The sequence below is a fragment of the Malaya genurostris genome, chromosome 2 (assembly GCF_030247185.1).
Source record: "Malaya genurostris strain Urasoe2022 chromosome 2, Malgen_1.1, whole genome shotgun sequence".
Taxonomy (NCBI): domain Eukaryota; kingdom Metazoa; phylum Arthropoda; class Insecta; order Diptera; family Culicidae; genus Malaya; species Malaya genurostris.
The window spans coordinates 316,208,013-316,222,870 of record NC_080571.1 but is presented as its reverse complement, the minus strand read 5'-3'; positions in this window follow the sequence as shown (position 1 = coordinate 316,222,870).

Sequence of the window (14,858 nt, the reverse complement as noted above, 5' to 3'; positions counted from 1 at the left end):
GGTCAACATTTAAATGAAATTATCTTCAAAAAGTAAATGTCATGTACCAATCTAACGTTTAAAATAAAGAACCGATGAGATTTTGCAAATTTTATGCGTTTTATTGTTTAAAAAAGTTCTCAAGCTCTTAAAAAATCACCCGTTATAAACCCAAACACTCGGAGCCTGTAAAATTCTATACGAATGAAATATTGCGTCATTTGACAAGATAAGTAGTTATGAATTGTATCGTTTGTAGAATTATGTCACCTGTAAAATTCATAATTTCTTTCTGTGTACGAACAACATTGGCTAGACATTCATATGCTGTGGTCTAATTACGCCAAATGTTTGTCTTTATGTAGTTTAATATAACCAGTGTAACCAGTTCGTGCTCGCATCTCACCCGACACAGTCGAAAATCATCTGCGGTCGAAACAACAGAAACAAAGACAATACAGTGCAGTAAACAATAGAGTGTACAGAATGGTCAAATATGATTTAACAAAGCCGGAATCTTGGCCTACAAGACCAAATTCAATTTGTATAGATTTCAAGCGTTGCAAAGTTAGACCAGCAGCAAATGAAATTGAAATCTTAATTAAAGAACGAATACATCTAGACGCTAATAATGTAAGTGAGATTCATTTCAACAAGGCGTCTAACTGTGTGTACATTATGTTTAAACGTGAAAGCGATGCAATTGCATTCGCTTCGGTTACCAACGAGGTGCACAGCGTTGAGTGTGACAACATTAAATACAAAATCCCTGTGCACATAGTGGACAATGCCATAGAAGTACGCGTGCATGACCTTCCCCCGCAGACCATCGATCAGTCCGTTCGGGAAATCAAGTCGCAGTACGGTGAAGTTCTTTTCATCGAAAGAGAAGTATGGCCGAAATTTTTCCTCGGCATCCGAAATGGCGTGTAACGAGTTTAACGTATGCAACTACGTAAGGCAATTCCATCTTACATCATTTATGATCAAGGTGGGACACATCCGTGTAAAACGGTGATTACCAAAGAAAATCAGCTGGTTACATGTCAGTTTTGTGAACAACCTGCACACTACGGTAAACCTTGCACTGAAACTGCAAAAAGGACATTTTCAACCAAAGACAAGGTCAACCTTTTAACAACGAAAACTAGAGAGCGTAGTACTCCTGTTTCACCATCAAACCAACCAACAATTGCAACCAATGTACAACAAGGCGCTTTTACAGCAACTAGCAACGAGCTCAGGACTGCGAACAACAAGGAAAACGAAAACAAGACGGAAATCAACAACAAAACCACCGATGCGGCAATGGATGACGAGACGAGCCACGAAGAAAGTGCCCCTCAACCCTCGCAGGAGGAAAATTAAAGCTCTTCTCCTCCTAGAAAAAGAGTGACAACGAGACCCACTCCAAAATATTCTTTATTTAAAAATTCGGCTGATTCGGCCACGAAAAGCTTGTACGCAAAAAGGTGTAAATAAAAATATCTTTTAAATAAAAAAAACAAAAAACAAGTTTAATATTTCTTAAATTTGGTCTAAATACAAATATGATTCGAACGCAGTGGAAATAAAATGCTAGTCTTATACTTGTGAAAACCATGTGAGGAGATTTTTAAATGATTTTTAGGAAGTTTGCCGTAAAGTCGCCATAATTAAGTTTAGTTTTGCAATGACTAAGTGAAACATCTAGTAAAGAAGCTAAATGAATGAGAAACTCACAAAAAAGATGATTTTTTGGAAAAGAACTCGAACCGAACGAAGAGCTCTTTGAGCGGAAAACAAATATAGAGCGAGAAGACTAGTGTTCGTTGTCTGATGATTAGAGAAATGTTTGGATATAGAGTAGTGGTCGTGAGGCGGCTAGGATTTAGATCACGAACTCGATGCTGTTGTAGAACTGTGTCTACCACAGCTCAGGGTGGCAGAAATAGTAACTCGCGTATGCAAGGATTACATAAGAACCTTATACTCAACATATGAAAAAAATTCAAATTTACACGCTTAAAAATAGTTACTCAAAAATGAGTTAGATCTCACTAATCTACAGAAAAAGTGGAACAACTCTAATTTAGAGTAACTCAGTAGTTACTCAAATTTTAGTTCTTTCACCGGAAACGATGGTTGGGTAATCTACTCATTTACTAAGTAGTACTTTATTTATACATGTGCTAAAAAACGAGTAACTAGCACTCAAATTTTGAGTGAAATTTTATTTCACATATACCAAATTTGCATAAAAATTGCTTCTTTTCTGAGTGTATTGTATTAAAATATAGGGTAATTGACACTAAATACTTAAAATAGCACTACTGTGTTTATTTATTATTCCGTTTACAATTGATTTCTAACTTCGAGACATCATATCAAGTGGCGGTCGCTTGGAGTAGTGTGTCAATCGCACATTGACATACGTGTTAGTAATGCTTAGGCACCAATCAGACACTTATTTCTCATAAATGACATTTGGGCATATTTGTTTTCATTTCGAAGCACAATAAGGACAACTCCTGAACACAATATCTGCGTCGATTGCACAACCAGCTTATCTTTCCGGATTTTGCAAACACAACACCGTTTATGTTAAGCGCCAAACCCTTGAAATACGCGATCTCACTAACAAAAATAGAACCTGTTGCTACAAACATTTATTACAACTTTTAGACTGATCTTGCGAATAGTAATATAAAAACGAGCTCTTGCGTTAAACTCCAATTTAGAGTAGGAGTTACTCAATATCATTGATGGTAACTTCTCAATTTTTGACGTTTCCATGTATCATTTGAAAACGAGTAACTAGTACTCAAACTATGAGTAACTTTTTCTGAGCGTGTACGTTTACAGATAAAAATATTAGGTAAATTTACATCGATATTCATGCACATATTTGGAGCAGGCAATTGAATGTAAAGTTACTTTACAGTTCTGCATTTTTAAATATAATATAAGAGCAAAATCTTTTTGTTTCAAATGTAAAGTCTTCTAAATTGAAAAATCGATGTATACTGAGGTCTCTTTTTATGCGGGGGATACGTACCGCGTAAAAATCAACCGCCAAACTTGGGAGATCCGCGTAACTTCGGAAATTCGCGTAAAAAAATCCACGTAACTTCGGAAAAGCTGAAGAAATTGTTTTTACACCAAATATCTTAGAAATGCATGAAACATCCAAATCTGATGTAACCACAGAAAAAAATTTGTTGGAACAATTAAACTTTGGAAAAATTTTGAGATTTTCGGAATCCGGAATTTTGATTCCAAATGTTTTTGAAATGCATGGAACGTTGAGATGTGGTGAAATCTAAAAAAAATGTTATAAAATAAAACATTTTTCGGACTTTGGAGAATTAGAAACCGCGTAACTTCGGAAATCCACGTAGAAAAAAAAGCAAAAAGGAATTTCTTTATGTAAAATATCTTAGAAATACATAAAACTTTGAGATCTAGACAATTTCATAAAAGTGTCAGACAGTTGACATAAAAAAAGTTGCTGGATAACACCAGATTTCGACATTTCATGCATTTCTGGGACAAAATCAGAAAACCGGTTAATTCTGAAATTTTGCGTAAAAGAAATCCCGTAATTTTTAAAATACGCGTAAAATAACCGCACAAAAAACCTCGTAAAAATACCTCTTTGTACTCTAATTCTATATATCCCAAATGTATGCAATTATATCTTTGTACATACTTGCGATACTATTTTGATATTAAAGCTTCTCTTCGCCAAGCTTGTGTTCAAGTTTTATATGCAAGCAGTTATTTTTATATCGTTGAGTTTCTCCACCATTCTGCGATTTCGGTTGAAGCGATAAACTTTTTCTTATTATAAATCGAGTTTATCTTATATAAATTAGAAATATAATCTTAAGCACTCACATGTCAATTTCTCAGGCGAAACGACATAACATGAAATTTCATCCGATTTCGTATGACACAAGATCAGAGCATACCAATTAAAGCTTCAAATCGTTTTATGGCACTTTTGCCTTGCTGTCTAGCGACAACCTACCGCTAGCATGCTACGCGTAGGACTGAAACGTTAGCTGAGCAATTCCAGGAATGAGTAGACGAAAATGTGACAAAATAAGAATCGACCTTCTCCGATTTGGATGAAACTTTGCACATGGCTTCAGTATGGCAAATCTTAAGTTTTGAACCGATTGAGAGGTCAATCCGACCCACGACTGATTTTTAATAAGGGCGTATGTATTTTTGCATTTCACAAAAATTGTCTTTTTCAAATCGTTGTAACTCGGAAACCGTTAATTGTACAAAAATGGCGTTCAGGAAGAAGTTGTAGGAAATCGATTGGGCACTCTAAAAAATATATACACTGAAAAAAGTTTTTGATTTTTTTTTCTCAATAATTACAAAATAACCCGAAAAAGTTAAATAACAAAAGCATGGTTTTAATATTTTTTGATAATTTTTATTTTAAAGCTGTTATTAAAACCTCTACAGATTGATGGCTATCCCATCCGTGCCTTTTGAAAAATAAAGAAGTTACAGCTAAAACAGTTTACGGGTCTCGTTGTAATTCGGAAACCGTTCATCGTACAAAAATGGCGTCCAGGAACAAGTTGTAGGGAATCAATAGGGCACTCTAAAAATATATACACTGAAAAAAATTGATTTTTTCTCAATAATTTCAAAATAAACAAAAATTATTAAATAAAAAATAAATCAGGGTTTCTTTTTTTTTGAAAATTTTTATTTTAAAGCTCTTATTAAAACCTACAGATTGATGGCTATCCCATCCGTGCCTTTTGAAAAATGAAGAAGTTACAGCTAAAACAATTTACAGATATATTCGAAATTTCATTTTGTTTCATTCTGTAATCTGTTAAATGAGGTTAAATTTAATTTATTTTTTAGTTTTTTTAACGATGAGCAAGTTTTAAGGCACAAACTGAAATCTTGAAATGCTTCAATGGGTTCAATCTCGATTCGAAACATCAGCTCACATTTGCCCTTTACGGTTTACCAAGGATTTCCGAGCATAGTTTCCGTTATTCACTATCCTGCGGTAGGACTGACTATCTTCGCTGTCTCGCCCAAAATATTTACGCGCGTCGAGTGACTGACGGTCGGCCCCATCCAAGGGAGAAGTGATTGCGTTATTTATGTGTGAGCGACACAAAAGTAAACGTTGATAAATTGCCGTCCGATAGCTCATGTGTGCGCGGTCAGGACCTTTATGGGAAGCCAACCCCTTTCTGGTTTCGGTGCCTATGAGAACCAGATGTAGGTCTTATCTGAGATATAAGGTAAGATTTTTCTTCATTAAAAGGTACTTTAAATAAAAAATGCTTTTGCCAACGGGGTCGACTCCGGGAAGGCAAAGCAGCGCTATTCGCTCCGTTTTTATGATGTGTGATAACAGTTCATGTATGGACAGATCGTTTTTCAACCCAAACTTTCTGCCTGGGGCGGCATGTTGAAGGAGAAAGAGTTTATTTACACGGAACGACCGAAATTAGCTCTGCGCCTAATTCGTATTACTGTTTTTGAATTAGTTGATTTTAACAACAAAATTTCCAAAATAACTATAAAATTAGTTAAAATTTAGAATTTACTGTGCTGAAAAAAACTCTTATTTTTAGAGAAAGTGTTTAGTTGGCGAATATTCTGGACACAAACCAGCAATATTTCAATCCAACACGAAATTCTCATTGACAACTAATTTCGTTATTAAAATCAGAAACTTTGATTCTATTTATCTATCACCGTCATTACTGAAGGACAGCAGTGTCAAAGCAAAACAAACCATTAAAAAGCTAAAAGGGACCGTCTTGTTGAAACTGCTCGTAAATTGTTTAGATGTTTTTCGCATGTGTTACGATATATCCCTATATAATTTTCTAAACCGATATGTAAAAATGACGTAAACTGTTAGTGGAAAGTGTATTTATTCAGAATTTGTGCGCAGTTAAAGCGATTGTGGGTAATAATGTTTTAACGCAAAACAGTGAAGTGAGTTTCGAATGTTGCACTCTAATTGTACACGTCAAATGATGTTTTTTTTGTATCTTCTCATTCCGGGCTACGCCGTCCGGTGTACTACTTGTATTCGGTTTTTGTTTGCCGAGTGCTCAAAGTTTTCAGTGAGAGAGTCGATTTCGCGAAGTCGAATGAAGAAAACAGCGATTTAGAAGTAAAATTTTCAAAAAGAAGTTTATGTTTCGCTTATGTCTTTTTCTCCAATACAACATCGTATTTATACCTGCAAATATAGAAAAGATAACCGCGACTGAAATTTTTTTCGGTAGTAGTGTGCCATCTAGTGGCTAGTAGTCGTTATGGTGTTAACGAGCGCCATTTAGCTGCTAATTGCAGAAACCAATTCAACCATTTATGTTGGTTGAAAACAACGTTTTATTTCTCTAACTCAACTAAAAAATTAGTTGAATGGATATGAAGCGTGCCTTAGCTAAGAAATGACAGCACGTTTAATTGGTGAATTCAACTAAAAAAATAGCCATTTCAACAAATATTTTATTATTATTAAGAAAATTAGAATTAAAAAATCTAAATTAGCAAAAGTAAGATTTTTTTAGTTGTCTCAAAAAATAACTAACTAAAATCAGAAAATCAACTAATTTTTTCGCCAAAATGCTAATTTCGGTCTTTCCGTGTATGGTACGAAGCAGAGCAATTTGCGTAACACCGTGTTGGTGTCGGGAAAGTACTGGAGAGAAGAGCAGTCGCAGATATTTATACTTTCAGTACAGTAATTCGAAAATTTAGTTATACTTTCGTGGCAAACAACAACCAATGAGAAATTTCGATAGAGAACTTATTTTCAGCCGGGCTTTAAAGTTTAACTGACAAGTGCCTCCAGGAGACAACATTTACATGCCATTAGTTTGAGCATTGTTCTCGATATTATTCATCTTAACTAGGCTCTGGTGGTTGTTTTCAGATTTGGATCAAGGCTTCTTGAATTGATTCGTTGCGTTCTGTTATATTCGAGCATCAGCTTTGCCGAACCTTCAATGTGGTAATAATCCCACGCTGACAAAAGCACAGTACTTATCAGCATCAATTGAAAGATGTCAGAAAACAAGTTTTAGTTTCTCTTCAAAGGATAGAATCTATGTTGAATTTCATCTTTGATACGGCTTTCAATAATTCCATTGAATTACCCTAAGAGTATGAGTAATAAATACATCGGAAAACGGTTTATTTTTTGAAACAAATTAATTCACAACCACGTTTCATAAAACTGATTAAAGAACACTTTACACGAGGGAAATAAATTGAACATATAGAATTCAGATTGAAACCCGATTCGATTTGCATTTCAATGGCATCGAATAATCGATTTAACAACCGGACTGGGGGCAAGTTGTTTCAAGCTTCGAATTAAAAATCACCGTGTATTGCGTGTTTTGCTTCAATTTTGTTTGTAATCCGAAATGAAACGAAACACCCAACCGAAACATTTGATGTGCGTTTGCTCTGAAATCCTGCCGGAAAAAAAACTTCAATCAACGTTTGTCATTTTTTTTTCACGTCGGATGACAAACGGTGAATTCGAATCATGTTTTTACAGAAGGGTACGAATCTACAGAGGTTTTTGTGTGTACTGAGCTTGACCTGCTCAAACAAAGGATAATTAAGCGTGATGTGTTTCCACTGATATCGCTGTGAATCCCCGGCAAGTTGTTCTGAAACAATGATAAATCGTCCTTCATCACACGAATGTTTACGGAGTTTCCCTCTTTGACATGCTAGAAAAAAAATTCAATTCTCTTTCTTTTATTGGACAGAATCAGAAAAAACGGCATGAACATTCCGTTTAAAATATGTAAGTTTGAGAGTAAGAATTTCCTTTTCTCATAAATGTGGAAAAAAGTCAACACCCCAGAAAGTCGATTTAAATAAAAAAAAAATTAGATGACACTAAATCTCGATTCATGCAATTCTAAGACGTTTGGCATCAAAATAAATTTCGATTTCAGAATTCTCATTTTTAAAGATCGCAAATTTTCAAACCTTAACCGCCGGATAGCACCCCTTTCCCAAATCCGATTCAACTCAAATTTTGCATGGGGACTTTTTTCGAGGTGCGGTAGAATTCACATAAATTTCTCAGAGATAAATTAACGTTTAAGCAGAGATAATAGCCAGAGGAGGCCAAATCAGGCGAACGAGGGTTATGCTCAAGTAGTTGCAACCTGAACCGTTGATTTTAATCATGGTAGCGATGCTCATGTGCTCATGTACGACCATTTTACAGCGTTTTCGGTCTTCAATCCCTTCATTAATGTGGCTTTTTTCTGATTTGAGGTGGTCCTCCAAAAGTATACTATGCCGATCCCAGAAAACCGACATTGTGATCTTTCCATTCTGCCTTCAATCTATTGTCGGGTAATCATTCTCTTCTCTAGCGTATAATAATGGATTCAGCCTAAAGTCTTTCTAACCCTAAATAAATATGTGCGGGATCCAGCGGCAGGATATTTCGTCATCTGCAGAATCTTACTTAACTAATTCACCTTCTCTTCTAGTCACCCAGTATAATTTTGTGTATTATTATTGTCATTTATTTTACCCCGTTTTATCCTCTATTTTATGTGATATTGACTCTTTTCTGCTTCGTAGGACCTGCCGCTGCGTGCTTTATCAGCAATGGAGTTTTGACCATCACGTAACTCTCAAAACCTCTATCTCACGGTGTAATCTACCGGATCATAATATAATATTTTTTTCTGAATCTGATTTCGGGAAAAAAACTTACAAAATAATAACGGACGCGTGAACCTTTCAAAAATGTAACACATGTAACGATTTGTAACACCTAAAACTTACAAAAAAAAGTTACACATGTAACGCATCTTAACGCCTCTAACTTACAGAAAAGTAACGCATGTAACACTTCACAACGTCTGCATACAAAAGAGTAGCCCACGTAACGCCTAAAACTAACAAAAAACAAACGCATATACTGCTTCGTAACCCCAAAAACTTATATAAAGTAACACATCGTAACGCTTGTAACTTACAGACGAGTAACGTTTGTTATGCTTCATAACGCCTATAACTTACAAAAAAGTTACAGTTCGTAACGCCTGTAAGTTACAAAAAATTAACGTTTCGTAACATTTGTAATTTACAAAAAAATACTGCTTCGCAACGATCCGTAACGCTTATAAATTACTAAAAAGTAACGCATGTAACGCTTCGTAACGCTTACAAAAAAGTAATGCATATAACGTCTGTAATGCTTCGTATTGCCTAAATCTTGAAAAAAAAAGTAACGCATGTAACGCTTCGTAACGCCTATAACTTACAAAACAATAATGCATGTAACGTTTTGTTACACCTATAACATACAAAAAATAACGCATGCAACATTTCGTAACGCCTATAACTTACAAAAAAAAGTAACACCTGTCACGTTTCGTAACGCCTATAACTTACAAAAAGTAATGCATGTAACGTTTCGTTACGCCTACAACTTACAAAAAAGTTACGCATGTAACGCTTCGTAACGCCTATAACTTACAAAACATTAATGCATGTAACGTTTTGTTACACCTATAACTTACAAAAAAGTAACACATGTAACATTTCGTAACGCCTATAACTAGCAAAAAAACGCCTGTCACGTTTCGTAACGCCTATAACTTACAAAAAAAAAACGCCTGTCACGTTTCGTAACGCCTATAACTTACAAAAAAGTAACGCATGTAACGTTTCGTAACACCTTTAACTATCAAATAAGTAACACATATAACGCTTTGTAACACCTATAACTTACAGAAAAGTATCGTTTCGTAACATTTGTAACTTACAAAAAAATAACGCTTCGCAGCATCAAATCAAGTCAATAAAAGAAGGGACGAATTTTGTAATGCAAAAGTCGATTAAAAGCTGTTACACAGAAGTTGTCAGATCTGGAAGAAAAATTTTGTCTTCTGTAGCGTTGTTTAATTGGTAAAACTGAGTAAAGTAAAATTTAGATACTGATCCTATTCAATAAAAAGCCCTCTAGGCATAACATTCCTTTTGCGGAATTTGACCATTATGTTTCAACAGACTTCGTAGCCGACTCTTAGAGTACAGAATTGCCATTGCATGGCAAAGTATACACTGTAAAAATACTGTTTTATTTTAATCTTATTTCCAAAATGAAACTCAAAACCAATTATCTTAAAAAAAACTATTGCTGATTTTTCGGATCTGTAGTAGATAATAATAGAGAAAGTTTAACGCACTAAAGACTAGCTGGCGCACCTTCTTGCAGCCACAAGGATCCTGTTGTTTTCTGGCCAGATCTTGCTTCTTGCCACTACTCGAATGGTATACTATCAAAAATGTCACTTTCGTCCCAAAAGTCATGAAACCACGTTCCTCATTAAATTCCATACAGACTTCTTGGCGACAAGTTTTGACACTTTTTTCCAATCTTTTTCGAGCTGTTGAATGGTTTCGGCTGCCGAGACATGTTTCCTAAGATGTGCCTTCGTTAATGCCCAAAATTCCTCAAATGGTCGAAGTTGTGGGCAATTTGGTGGAGTTTTGGTGGGCAATTTGGTGGTGGTTTTTTTCGAGTAGTGGCAAGAAGCACGATCTGGCCAGAAGACAACAGGATCCTTGTGGCTTCGAATCATGGGTAGAAGTCGTTTTTGTAAACATTCCCTGATGTATATTTCGCTGTTTATTGAAGCAGTGGTGAAGAAGGGTTTCGAAATCTTACCGCAGCTACAAATTGCTTGCCAGACCATAGCTTTCTTACCAATTTTTTTCGACTTCGACTGTCTCGGACTGGTTAAACATTTGCCCTTCTCGCACCGTATAATATTGTGGTCCCGGCAACGATTTGTAATCGAGTTTCACGTTGGTTTCGTCGTCCATGATTATGCAGTTCAAATTTCCAGCAAGAATCGTATTGCACAGCTTTCGAACCCTCGGCCTGATCGATGCTTCTTGTTTCGGACTACGTTTTGGTTGTTTCCGCTTCTTATAGGTTCGAAGATTCAAACGTTCTTTAGCACGTTGAACATTTGACTTCGAAGTGCCCACTTTTTTGGCTACATCCCGAACTGAAACCTGTTTCTTTTGCTCGAACGTCTTCAGTATACGTTTATCCAACTGAGGGTTAGCAGGACCTTTTTTCAACCCGTTTTCGGTTTATCCTCGAAGGTTTTATCCTCACCGTACTTCCTGATTGCATTTCACACGGCTTTTTCACTTACTCCTTCCATTTTTGATATCTTTCTCAGTGACAGTTCGCGTTCTGTGCACCATTTGTACACAATTTTTCGACGTTGTTTCGCTGAAAGTCCACGCATTTCGAAACAAACTAATGGAAACGAATAAACAACTGCACAAGTGGTTAGAGAAGAGTGTAAACAACAAGACGCAGCCATAAAAATTGACAGATTCTAAACCATTGCGTAATGGCAGCGGTTTTCGGTTGCGTCCATACTTTCTGGGACAGTCTTTATAGGATGAAAAACTGATGCACAAAAGAATTTGACTCTAATCGCCTTCTCGCTTATTGAACCAGACTTAATGTTATCTATGATCATTTTTTACCAGCCTCTCAACGTCATGACCAATGGTTTCCCATTCATTCAGAACATCACTTTTTTCGATTATGTCTTTCTCATCCCTACTATAGCGGAGTTTTTTTTTCACATAACTTATGATTTCCCAAGAGGTACTGTTCACAGCGGAACGACCTTGATCCAAAACTGCTCCACTACAGAAAAGAAAAATTGAGAAGTAAAGTAAATCCCGTCCCAAATAAGCTATAAATCTTCACCTCAATTGCTAGTGTGTTTATAAGGTACGACACCGTAAACATCGCCGGAGGTAATAATTTTTTGATGTGCTATTTATGGTTTTTCTTTCAGGTCGCCGGTCAGTACAATACTCATGGGGAGCATAAGTTGTTCGTTATTGTTAATATTTTTTGCAAAAAAGTATTACATGAATATTAAACATCGATTATTATTATGTTTCGCGTGACGGCATAAATTTATCTTGACTGCAGCACAATGCCCAGCATGCACTCGAAGGCGCTTCTGAACTTGCATAAGCTCGCTCCTTGTCAGTACGAAATGACTCACGAGTGAAAACGTTTAAATTTATATACTTTCTGTCGTTGAACGTCCAATGTTGGATGATTGCCACTATCAGGCCAACGCAATGGAAAAGAATCAAAATATACCACTTCACCTTAAATAAATATGAATGAACATAAAGTGGCGCAAAAAAGTGGCAACCTGTTCCGGACGAAACGGAGAGAACCGCCGCCAAAGGAAAATAAAGACACATTAAGACAGAGCTGAGACTGAATGTTGAACAACTTTGCCGTGTAATGGACAAATTAAATGACACCAGCAATCAGAAAGGCGAGAGTCGATTGAGCAGAGGCTGGGTATTTTGGAAGGAGTACGAGTGGAAAACTACGGAGACGAACGGAGCGACACATGATCTGAGACATGAGAATGTCATTGTTAACTAGCTAAAACTGATATGGCGAAGAAGGGTAGGACAAATTTTCACGTCATAACATTACTTATCCGGTAAATGAGTTTCTCGAAGGGCTTGATTAGTGACGACCGAAGGAAGCGCGTTAATTTGCATAATTTATGTATTTTTTTGTTTGTAAAAGAGTTGGAATTGTTAGCAATGAAAGGCCTGGCATTACACCCTGCACGATTACTTTCAAACAAATTGGGATCCTTCTAGGTGTGAGACCGTTCCGTTCATCAATACGATGGATATTTACTCGGCTATCTTGAGGCATTAGATTTACATATTTTATAAAACTAAATTCTCTTTCTGAATTTAAATAAAAACAAATAGATTATATATCAATATTGATCACTTCATGGAACCCAATTCAAATCGAAAAATACATCACAGTTTCACCATCTCGTGATGGAAAAGGTTATTAATTCAATATTAATTGATAGTTTGCGTTTAGCATGCACCAAAATCTGAAATGTCAAAACTCAAATTGGTCATGATGCCCACCTAGGGATGGGAACTTTTCTATATTTGAGGTGTTATTTTTTATAATGAAATAAAATATCATCTATGAACAATACGACAATCAAAATAACAAACCGTTCAAAATTCTGTGCAGGATTAGATAGGATTATCGTCTTCACATTCAAAAGTTATAAATTGGTGTTCAACTATGCTGAAATTGAAGCGACCTGATATTGTGTATTTATACCACTGCTATCGGAAATCATCATCATATGTTAGTAAATCTCGATACAAGTGGATTGATTTTTAGAATCATGAAATTGTATAAAACTTAAAATCGAAAATGTTGATGAAATTCTGCAATTAGCATTAATATGAACTCGTTTAGTTCTGCTTTTTCCATTTAGATTAAAATTCAATTTCACATACATTTATATAAATAGGCATTTTTTAAATAGTAATGTATTCGCTCCCGAATTAATAAAAGATTGATTTAAGTCGCAGTTACAGATTATTTTTCGTGAAGCGCATATGACGAAATGTTTTATATATTTGGGGTTGTTTGTTTCAGTGTATTGATTGGAAATGCTGTCATATGTGTATGAAAAATGTTGTAGTGTTCCTTTTTTGCCACCGCAATATTACAGTAATGTCCCTCGTGAATCGCAAGAGTGATGCATATTGTTATAAAATTATCTAAAAAAAATTATCTTCAAAACATCCAGAATTAAAGAAGAAAGCCTGTTTTAATCCACCTGGTAGTTTGATGAACGGGTGCAAACCAGTAAAGCCTAAAATTAGAAGATTTTTTCAGTTTTTTGTTAGCATCGGTCTTGAAATTGTGAACAAATTTCTCCCTGTAGTTCCGGATTACATTTTAGTTGGCCTTCCTGTTTGTGACAATCGATTGAGCCGTCGCGGAGAATGTTCTATTTTGGAGTTTTTGGTCACAATTTCAAGCATGTCGCAAATATCCAGTGAATTTTGTTCAACTGCATCATGTCAATTATTGAAGACATCTATGCAATCAAAAATATTACAAAGCCAAGAGAGCAGTTGAGAAAATCATAAAATTGTTTATGAAACACTCAATGGAACAGATTTTTACTTGATTTATAAGTTCATAGCCTCCCAAACTCTTAGTGCTTTTTCGCAGTGTATGTCTAGGAAATTTTTAAATGTTTTTTTCTCAGTGTAAGATTGAACCCCGCAACATCCGTATGAACCTTTCTGACAACTCACTTACAACGACAAAAGATCATTCGCCATTTTGAAACTAGTTTGTTTTCATCATGAAATTCCTACCCTTAAGCCTGATAGAACATGTGAATCGCAGTTCACACGTTCTATCAGGTTCAATGTTTTCATCACGGAATGCCAGATGATTTTGAGATCTCTCTTGCTATCAATAATTTGTCACAAGGGTATAGAAAGCTATATACACTGCATCGGTATGCGCAACAGAGACGTCAAATTGATCAATGAAATTGCCGAGATCGAAATGTTTGTCGAGAATACGACTTACTTTACTATGGGACGCCTTTTAAAAATTTACCCTGTGAGAGAGTGATAAGTTTTTTATCGTGAATATCTCTTGTTGTATTTAACGAATCAACATAATTTTTGCTACACACCATCGGAAATATGATCACAATTTTATGATAAAATTATCAGTTGTGTGGCATAATCTCAAATAATTCAAAATTAAACTTTTCAGAAAAGTTTGGTACAAACGAGCATCAAAGAGGATAATTCAAAAGGCGCGTTTGCCTTTCTCGTATTTTTGAAGCTCACAGCTCAGTGATCTGTGAAGGGATTTATATAATCTAACTACCAATAGAATCGAAATTTTTCAACTTAAACGTGTATAGCAAAAGCATTGAAGTATTTCAATAGTACACTATTGAAAAACCTGTCTCATT